General features: G+C 37.2%; 1 non-coding gene across 1 annotated transcript; it reads left to right on the top strand.

Moving 5' to 3' along the window:
* Positions 1-10,416: 10,416 nt before the first annotated feature.
* LOC126096860 (U6 spliceosomal RNA) lies at positions 10,417-10,524 on the top strand. Its single transcript, XR_007522071.1, has one exon. It is a non-coding gene; the product is annotated as a U6 spliceosomal RNA (small nuclear RNA).
* Positions 10,525-10,820: the final 296 nt, after the last annotated feature.

The following is a 10,820-nucleotide window of genomic DNA, read 5'->3' on the forward strand; positions in this document are numbered from 1 at the left end:
TAAGCCTCAGTCAATCTTTTAAGTTTGAAGTTGGTAACAGCACTTTAAATAGCAGTTTCAATAGGAAAATTATTTTTAGCAAGCATCATTAACTATAACTTTCTCTTTACTATGTTCAAAGGGGCATCAATTAGAAAACTGGGTCTCAATGTACTTTCAGTAAGGACACTCGGTAATCACTTTACTTCAAACGGAGAGGACCCTGAGAGGTATTATGATGAGGAGTAAAATCAAGGTAGGTACATAATTTCAGATATGAATTACCTTATATTTCAGCACACTAACAAATCCATTAGGCTGATCCTTCACTGTACATCAATGCAGTATTCCGATACAATGATTGCGCAATGTGGTGGCAACTGCATGTTGGTAGGTGCAATTGCAGGTAGAATTGCTGGACTCTGTCATTTCTTTGTGGCGATGATTCATACAAATTCCAAAATAGTGCCAGCTATTTGTCCATCCATCCGAGGCCTTGGAAAGAAGCAGGAAAAGCCTCTCTCTGAATCATCACAATATGCACCTTTATACTAGCAGTGCACGTACTCGTGGCTCGTCTCCGACTGCTGGCTCATCTCCGACTGACTATCAGTTCCACCTTTTCTACCTAGGCCAACCACAATTTACGTGCGCTACACAGTTCCGTTCCTGAGGGGAACCACTACACCATTTACATACAAACTAACTGAGAATCCTAAGTGAGGATCAGCAATTTACATAACAGCAAACAAATACATTAAATAAAACAGAACATTTTCACACATTGACACTTCTACAAAAAATTATTCACACAAAATTACAATTACATACAATAAGTTCTGTTCCCTCCAAATGGGACAAAGAACTTTAAATTACAGATACACTACTTTACATAGAATCAAATCACGACATCAAAGGTTTGACAAAGAAAAGAGTACACAACTTTATGTTATCGATTCAATCACACTTACAAAAGATCAACAATGTAACATTAAATAAAGCAAAAGCAAAAATAAATCCATACAGCATAAGCGCTGTGGTGTTACACATGCCCCATGTTTCGTTGAAGTTTCCTGTCAGGGATACTTCAAGGAAACATCCATAACACCTAAGTGGTGCTGGCTGCAAAAAAAAATTTTTCCATCCAACTTCAGTTGGGAGAAAAAAATACACACATTACAAACATACAGTATATACACTAAGAAATTGCATACATTTCTTCCAAAAGATTTTCAAAGTAAAACATCTAAAGCAATTTTCAATTTCACACTGGTTTAAGGAAACTAATTTTCATCATTACACAAGATACTTTTAAGCATGTTCATTTCATACACACACAGTTCAATTAATAGGCAATAATTACAAAATTAATCTGCATATTAGTAGAATATGGTATAGCCTTCAAATAAAATAAAGAAAATACACATATACAACAACACAGAACATTCTAAGTTAGCAAAACAGAAGTTTGTCTCTCAATAATTTTAAAAGAATGTAAAATTTCACAGACACACAAGCATATTTATGATCACGGTACATTTTACAAGGTTCACCAATTAATGAAATATTGAAAATATCAGTTTGCATTCACATATGCACAATATTTATCCAAACAATTATGAGAACCTTTTTCCAACTGATGCTTTAAATACCAAAGTAACTTTGCAAGGTTGTTTCAAAATAATTAACTTTAAAGTTGCTCTTCATTAATAGCAGTCCAAAATATTTGTTGCACACGAACACACTAAGAATTCAGAGCCTATGTTTAATCATCACTGCTATATTTTTAAAACAAGGCAGTCCAAAACTTTAAGTTATTTAAAAAAACCTAGAATCAAAAACATCTACATCCATTTAAATAAGAATGCATATATATTTTATAATAACTTTTCACTGACTTCAATAAGAATAGTCAGTTCATAACATATTGCTCAAAAAACCTAACTTAGTTCACTGCTTGCCTCGGCACTAGCAGTCCATGTTACACATTCTGCCCATTATTGGTTTGGCAGTCTTTTTACATACACATTTAGACACAAAATACAATTTAGATTAAGAACACACAAAAAAAACAAAAAACACATTTTTAAATTAATTCACTGCCCCATCCTCTAGGTTTGGCAGTTCATGACCACTTATCAACTTCTTGCCCCACAATTGCAAGTCCTTTGGCTACTCATAGCTTATTTTGTAGTCCTCAACTTCAGGACCACAGCATTTTTATTATTATGTCTTGTTTTACTGCCCATCAACAGATTTTTGAGCAGTTTATTGTCATCAATATCCAGGTTTTTCATCATTCTGTCACATCTTTGGTAAAATTTGCATTAATGGTATAAAACATGAAACCTGTAACTTTGAAACAGTAATTAGACACTGGCAACAAAATCATTTCTTTTCAAATGACAACATCAGGTAACATATACATTAATCGAGAAAAATTTAACTGTCATACTTGGGATCAAGTCAGGATTAAGAATTTCTTACTACTCCTTTACCATTGCTTTTCCACACACAGTTAGGTCATTACATACATCAAGATCAGGACAATAATTTCATATCCTATTGCAAGTGATTCCTGCCAACTCTTTTGCTGGCACTAGACACATACCTCACACACTTATTTCCCATACCTTAGCCAGGTTCATCTCCTCAGTTTTAAATACATATACAGTTTTTCAACACCATATTTGTCCCTTTTTTCTCAAAAACATTTACATTTAATTATATTATAGTATTAATTTACCTTTTCTTTTCAATATTCTTACCTTTTCTCATCCATATTTCTCTTTCCAATTACTTTTTCATTTCATTTTTCCTTTACAGTACCCACTATATTTTCATTATTCTTTGCCATTTTCTAGTGTATCTATATCATTTATCCATTTATTTGTCCACAAACAATACATAGTATTCTACATTATTTCCACACTTTTCAGTTTACTCTGATAGAGAAGAAGGAAAGAAGATAGTAAAAGTTCTGAATGATGAAGAGGAAGGTTGGCAGCACGAAAAGAAATGGAAGTAGTGCTGACAACGACTCGGGTTCCTGGTGCTCGTCAGGCACCTGACAATGCAAAGAGTGCATTGCCCCCTGAGGCTGTACATTTCATTCATCATTGGTTTCTGTGGACATACTTTTTCAGATCAACTATATTTCTAACTCCTAAAGGCTTCCTTGACCTAGGATACACAAGAAAATAAGCATTTGCATGTGGAGTTCCTTGCACTTCAAAAGGCCCATTGTAAATGTATTTGAATTTAGAAATTTCATTATTAATTTCACTAGATTTCTCATGGGTCTTCACTAAAACATAATCTCCAAGCATAAATTTAGTTGTTTTGAGGTTATTATCATGCCTTTTAGATCTAGCGGCCGCTTTCTCTTTCATTCTTTTCTTAACTAACTCTTTTTTCGCATGCAGGTTAATTCCTACAATAGGTGGGAATTGCAAGATCTCTTCAATAATACTTTTACTTTTACGGTCCAACAGAATTTCTTCAGGGGTAAAACCGGTGGTTTCATGGTATAAGGCGTTCATGGTCTTTTCAAAATCACTTACAAATCTGCCCCAAGCCTTATGGTTATGGTGACAGTAGGTTCTACCTAACCTTCCTAATTCACGCATATATCTTTCGACAGGGTTACTAGCCGGGTGGTAAGCTGAAATATATTTAACTTGAACACCATGTTGCTTCATACCCTCCTTCCAGATTTTTGATGTAAACTGTGGTCCATTATCAGACAAAACTGCTTTAGGTTTACCAATGATGTTAAAATACTCAGTCATCTTGCTAAAGACTGCTTTATCAGTGGCTTTCCTGATTGGATATAATTTAATAAATTTGGAGAACACTTCCAACACTACAACAATGTAAGACCAATTACCTAAGGTTTTAGGTAAAGGACCATACAAATCCACTGACAATAATTCTAATGTATCCTCTGGTACTGTATTCTGCATGAAACCTTGATTTTTCTTATTTGTTACTTTTGCCCTCTGACATACATCACAAGATCTTATTCTCTCAGTAATTTTCTTAGTTGAACCTACATTAATCACAACCACATCAGTTAATTTTTCGATACACTTCTTGGGACCACAATGCCCTAAGGCAAGATGAAAATAATCAATTACTTCAGTCTCAAATTGCCTAGGCCAACACACCTTCCATTCTTCAGTGCTGGTATTCTTTCTCCTGTATAAAATTCCATTGAATATCTTGTAAAATCTACAGATTTGTGGGTAATTCGGGTTACTAAAATTAACTTTCACTGATTTCCAAATTTCATCCTCATTCTGGTGGAACCTCATACTTTTACAAATTTGCTCAATTCTTTTCCTACCTGGAACCTCCGTAATATATCTTACATGGAATTGGCCATCTTCATTATATTCCCTTGGTAAGTTGTTCATACCCTCAGGCAACCGTGATAAAGCATCAGCTACGTAATTGTCACTACCTTTAATGTATAATATCTCATAATCAAACTGTTGTAAGTACAGGGCCCATCGATTCAACCTGCCGGTAAACAGTCGACAGTTTTTTAAAAAGGTTGATGCCTTGTGGTCTGTATGAATTATAGTTTTATGTCCCCATAAATAATTCCTAAATTTCTTTAATCCCCAAATGATTTCTAAAGCCTCCTTCTCTGAAATAGTATAGTTTTTCTCATATTTAGTTAAAGTTCTACTAGCAAAAGCAATGGTATTATGTTCAGTTTCCCCAGATTCTGTGTTTTCCTGAAATATTTCAACACCAATACCATAAGCACTACTGTCCGTAATCATGTGGAATGGCTCACTTAAAACTGGATGATGCAAAATGTTTTCCCTTACTAACTCAGTTTTCAAATTTTCAAAATCTTCCTGACATTCAGATGTCCAAATATATACACTATTTTTCTTTAACAAGCTATTCAAATGTGGGCTGTTAAAAGCTTGCCCTTTCACAAATTTGCGGTAAAACCCACAAAGACCTAAAAACGCTTTCAACTGTTTCCTGTTCTTTGGAGGAGGGCACTTTTCAATAGCATTAAGCTTTTCTGGGTCCTTGCTAATCCCAGATGTGGTTATTATGTGTCCTAAAAACTTAATTTATTGTCTCACAAATTCACACTTTTTTAACTTTAATGTCATGCCCCCTGCTTGAAGAGCAATAAGGGTTTTGTTTAACAGGTCACAATGTTCTTCCCAGTTATCAGTAGCAATCAATAGGTCATCCACATATACAGTCAATCTGGCACAAAGTTCTTTTCCTAATACAGAATCCAAAGCCCTAATGAAAACAGAAACAGAAGTATTCAATCCAAATGGTACAACTTTGTATTGGTAACATTTTCCTGCAAACAAAAAAGCTGTATATTTCCTAGAATCTTTGTGTAATGGGATCTGCCAATATCCAGCAGTAAGGTCTAAACTGGTTAGATATTTCACATTATGGAACTTTTGTAATAAATCATCTAAATTTTCAGGCCTATCTACCTCTCTCCTGACAATTTTGTTCAGTGTTCGTGCATCAATGACTACTCTTACACCTCCATCCTTTTTGTTGACTATAATAAGTGGACTATTGTATTCACTATTGCTTCTTTCGATTACCCCCCATTCCAACATTTTATCAATTTCAGCTTGTACTGCCTCTTTCTTAGCTATAGGTATTGGATATGGTCTGACAAAGAATGGTTCATGTTCCAGGATATCCATACGGTATTCAAAATTATTTACGGCACCCGGTTTATCAGAGAACACTTTCTTATTACTATTCAAGATATTAAACAAATCATCTTTCTGTTTACATGATATTTCTTGGATAACATCAACAATTTCCCTAAAACTGTCAGTTTTTTCATCATCCTGCAATAAACCTTTCACATGGTATATTTCATATAGTTGGGATAAACCATCATTTTCAGATACTATTTTTAATAAAATGGATTCCACATTCACAGCTTGGACCTGGTTGTTACCCTCAAATGTAATTTCTATTGTTTCGGTTTCCCTATTAATCTTAACAGTTCCACTACCACAGTCTAAAATTACTTTTTCCTTGTCTAGCCAATCAATACCTAGGGTCATTTCAGCACTTAGTTCAGGGACCACTAAAAAATCATGTTCAAATTTTTGGCTTCCTATTTCAAAGTCCATCAATACTTGTTTTTGAATGGGCTTGCTGGATCTACCAGTAGCTCCTATAATTTTCACTCCACTAACAGACATTATTACTAACCCTGGATTACATGAAATATGATTAAAGAAAGATTCTGATATGGCACTGATTTGGGATCCTGTGTCTAAAAGTACTTGCAGTTCAGTGTTACAAACATTTACAGGTATTATAGTTTGTTTAATAATTCTCTGTTCCTTTTCCTCCTGTTCTTCCCATAATAAATCCTGCTCAACCATAATGTCTTTCCAGGAAATATTACCTACTGATTTCAATTGTATATCAGGTGGCTTTTTGGGCTTGTGGACCTCTACATCTTTACAGATCTTTAACAGTTCACGGTCTACTATATTTATCTCTGAACATTCTTTAGGTTTCTGTAAATCTATTTCTGTCATTTCATTTAGTAAAGCCCGCCCTAATATAGTACCATCCGGCGGCTCTTTCGGTTTTTTTTCAGTTACACATTCCGGATTTTGTTTCGAAAAGATGTCGTCAATTTTTTCGTAACCTCTTTCTGTAAAGGTATAATTATGTTTGTCGACCTCCGAAAACTCATCTGTATTTGAATCTGTCGTCTCTCCTTCGTCTGAGCTGTCACTAGGTTCTATTTCGTTATCAGATTCGAGCAGGAAAGCAACTTTTAGACAGTGAGGCAGATTATCACTAGATGTTTCAGTCACTTCGTTTTCCGACTCATTTTCTACACAATGCACATCGTTTGGACAGTCAGGCACTTCTGTTATATCACTTTGAACGATTTCAGCCTTAACTTCATACTTAGTATAATTGTCACATACTTCAATAATTTTCATTTCATTTTCTTCCATGCTGTCATTTTCAGGTAATCGTGCGAAATTCTTACTAGACCCTTCTACATCAAAACTATTAAACACCTTTCCATCAACAATAATTTCATCTGCACTGCTCATAATGTCATGATTACTAACGTCGTCCTCTACCTCATTTTTACCCATTATTAATTGTGCACACGTCTTTTGCGTGGCGTATTCTACCTATTCTTTATTTATCACAACCTCCACCACATCTACGTCTTTTACCTCATACACATCATTAACAGTACAAAAGTTCTCCTTTTCACTCGCCTTTTCTGGCTCCCTTTTATTCTTCAATAAAGTCTTTTCGCACGATTCCGATACCGAGTTATCTTTATCGTATGACATATTAACTTTATTTTCATTTCTACATTCATCTACTACTGAAACCGGCCATCGGAAGTGTCCGATCCCACCTCTTGTGTCTCTCTCTACGGCAGCCATCTTGTTCTGACGTCTGCCATTTGTGTCTGCTGCCAAGTGCAATGTACGCTGCTTCGGCAACCGCTGGCCCAAGCACGAACGGTCACGTGACTTCGCACTGCGAATGCCACTATGTATCACTCCGCGCCCGTCTGCTATAGGCGCGCCCTTAACCTTCCTGCCCCATAGTTTACATCTTTCCTTCTCGAATCTAATATTTGGCATCTTTTCTTTGGGCCCAAAACCGGTTTCCGCGTGAATCCGGCCCGTAACACACGCGGTCTTTAGTTTTCCATTTCGTCTCTAGTTTGGGAATTTCGTGCTATGTATCCTCTGCCGCGCGTCGTATAATTTCCTCTACCTCTCGCATGACCTCTTTGAATCGCGTTTACACGATATCTTTCATTTTCGTGTCGTTCAGCTTGGTCATTACTTTCTCGCGAATAATTATTGTTATTGTGGGGACGGTACTCGCGATTTCTTCGCCAGTGATCTTCATCCTCTACCCTTTCCAAGAACGCAGAAAAACTACTGTGTGTACTCCCAACATATCGTTTCGAATCCTCAGGCAGTTTCTGCCAAAGAACCCAAACGATCTCAGCTTCAGTTCTTCTAGCTTTAAAATGTATCAGTTTTCTGTACCATGATTCGCAGAATTCTTTCATGGTTTGCCTACCTCTGACGTCATACAACCTGGCCATTAAAAACTCACGCCACAACTGGTCTTGTTTTTGTTCTGACCAGTACTCGTCAATATATTTTTGTTTGAAGGTTTCAAAAGACATCTGGATAGTATCAAGATTCAACCTCCACCTTTTTGCTTCTCCCGTTAATGCACTGATTACAACATTAATTTTTTCCTGGTCAGACAAATATTCAGGAAAATTTCTTTCGCAATTCTTTACAAAGTCTAGGGGGTGCCATCCGTTATGCCTCTTTGCTGGGTCGAATTTTTCCTCGCCCTCTAATATTTTACTGAAAGGCATTTTTTCAGTAAAATGTGTAGGTCCGGTTTGTATTTTTCTTTCCAAGTCATACATTTTGCCTTGGATTTTTGAAGTGTTATGTTCACACTTCTTTTCGCAAGTAAGAATCTGTTTGGTTAGAGCTCTGCTTGTTTCTGTTACAGATTGTTTAATCTGTGCAAATTCCGCGTTACATTCGGTTTGTATTTCGGATTTAATACCGAATACCTTTTCGTCAACCTTAGTACAGACTAAGGGTTCAATTTGATCTTGAATTTTAATTACTTCAGAGTCAAATCTTTCGTTAATGTCATCAATTTGTCCTTGTACATTGGCAATATTGCCATTGATGACAGTAATTTCGCTTTTAATACTTTTGATTTCATTACTCACTGTTCCTACTCTTGAGTTGACTTCTTCAATTTGTTTACTAAGTCTGGTACCCTGCATTTCGATTTGTTTACTTTGTTGCCCCAATGCTGCGATTTGTGCATTAATATTGTCACTGTGTGCTGCAATTTGTGCCTTAATATTGTCATTGATATTGTCATTTTGCGCAGACAGTATTCTAAGCAAATCAGTCAGATCTAGTGTCTTTTCACTTTTAGATTCTACTGCCTTTTCGTGTTCAGATCCTACACCCCTTTCTGGTTTTGGTGATTCAAACATATCCCTCGATTCATCAGCATAGCCACTGTCTTTGACAACATCGCCTACATTGTCTTGCTTAGTACGCGCTACACACGTAGCTTCGATCTGTTTATTAACGTCTGCGTGATAACGTACGTAATTTAACTCGCGCGTCATGCCATCTGTTGGTGTGCTGCCTGAACTGCTCTCGGTTGCATTCTGCTCTCGTGTGTTTACATTTATTCCTAGTTTCCTGTCCATTTTAGCTATTGTACTGATATCTTTTATTTATAATTTAAACTGAACTTTCACTACTAGTTCTGTCAACTAATGTACAGGTTCGTGCCGCTGGACGTTTTTGTTCACTCAATGTTTGTAAAATGCTAACTACTTATAATTTTTTCCGTCTGTAGGTGCAAACTGAACAACGTCCTGTCACGCGGCGCCACGTATAACTCTCCCTGTATGCTACCACTGTACCATAACCTCAACGCTAGAAGCAAATTGTAACATAAAACAATTTTGTAAAAGCAATTTGGAGATGGCGATTGAATCTTTCAACACTATCGAACAACTGTTCATAATGCACGGCCTGTGGCGAGGTGGTTACACGACTATGACATCCCTGTAATGGACTGGCCTGCTCAGAGTCCTCACTTGAATCCTACAGAACATCTTTGGGGTGTTTTGGAAGGCTGACTTCGTGCCAGGCATCACCGACCGACATCGATACCTCTTCTCAGTCCAGCTCCTCATGAATAATGGGCAACCATTCCTTAAGAAACCTTCCAGTACCTGATCGAACGTATGTCTGCGAGAGTGGAAGCTGTCATCAAGGCTAATCGTGGGCCAACACCATTACCGATGGAGGGCGCCACGAATTTGTTTGTCATTTTCAGCCAGGTGTCCGGATACGCATAGTGTATGGGCTACTGAAGTTCGTCCTGATAATTTTAACTTTACATTGAAAGCCTGATTTACCTCGATGACCTACTAAGATCCCGGAACCTTCGTCAAAACCTCTTTCGGCTTACCATTGGGTGTGTAAGGTTTTTCACGTAATGACCATTGATCTAGCTGATACTGACGTAAATTCCTCTTACGTAACTCCACATACTCTTGATGTTGCAGCGCATTTGCGTTAGCTCGTTATATCCTTTGTCAGACTTCTTTTTTGCGAATACCTTAATGTGTACAACTTCTTTTCCTAACTTTGGTTGAACCACATCAACATTTTGCAATGTGATAGCACTGTTCTCGTATAACTTTTGAATTGTAGGGACAAATTACAAAATTCAAATATACACCCCAGTCTAGGTGTTGAGAATTAATGTAATGTCTTGGTATTTTAGATATCGTCCTATTAACTCTTTCTGTATGACCATTTTCCTTTGGAAGGAATTGACTTGTACATAATATCTCGCTTCGGCGGTACATATACTAAAATTGGAACGATACAGAGAAGATTAGCATGGCCCCTGCGCAAGGATGACACGCAAAATCGTGAAGCGTTCCACATTTTTCCATCCCATGAACCATGGACCTTGCCGTTGGTGGGGAGGCTTGCGTGCCTCAGCGATACAGATGGCCGTACCGTAGGTGCAACCACAACGGAGGGGTATCTGTTGAGAGGCCAGACAAACATGTGGTTCCTGAAGAGGGGCAGCAGCCTTTTCAGTAGTTGCAGGGGGCAACAGTCTGGATGATTGACTGATCTGGCCTTGTAACATTAACCAAAACGGCCTTGCTGTGCTGGTACTGCGAACGGCTGAAAGCAAGGGGAAACTACAGCCGTAATTTTTCCCGAGGACATGCAGCT

This window comes from Schistocerca cancellata, chromosome 1 (genome assembly GCF_023864275.1).
Source record: "Schistocerca cancellata isolate TAMUIC-IGC-003103 chromosome 1, iqSchCanc2.1, whole genome shotgun sequence".
NCBI lineage: Eukaryota > Metazoa > Arthropoda > Insecta > Orthoptera > Acrididae > Schistocerca > Schistocerca cancellata.